Below are 516 nucleotides of genomic sequence, written 5' to 3'. Positions count from 1 at the left end.
GAAATTGCCTAAGGGGGGTGGAGCTGTAACACCCTGAAGAATTAATTAAGATTAATTAAGGTAATTGAGATTATTAGTGTGCCTAATCTGGATTATTAATTGAGTTTAATTAATAAATGTTTCTGACACGTGTGAGTTTAAATAGTTCCAAGGTATTTAAATTATTCTCAGTAATTTATTTTAACCCAGAAGTGTGTATGGGCGCATTTCTGGACTGTTGTTTTAAAATATTATACACATGTCCTTTTTCTTTCCTTTTCCTTTTCTTTTCTTTTTCCTTTTTCCTTTCCTTTTTACATTTTCCTTTCATTTTCCCTTACTTTTCCGTGCGTCTCTCTCCCTCACTCTCACTCTCCCATGCCCTCTCTCACACTCTCTTTCTCACACTCTCATTTTTGTCCCAAATCAAACGGATCTTGAACCAAGGAAAGATTTAAAGAAGTTTTCAACGTCGAGAGAAGGATTCGAGGTAAGATTACTGAAAGAACCTCTCTTGAATCTCAAGTTTTTGAATTT

Source organism: Morus notabilis, unplaced genomic scaffold (genome assembly GCF_000414095.1).
Source record: "Morus notabilis unplaced genomic scaffold, ASM41409v2 Scaffold3609, whole genome shotgun sequence".
NCBI classification, from domain to species: domain Eukaryota; kingdom Viridiplantae; phylum Streptophyta; class Magnoliopsida; order Rosales; family Moraceae; genus Morus; species Morus notabilis.
The sequence above is the reverse complement of the archived record's forward strand: the minus strand, read 5'-3'. Positions refer to the sequence as shown.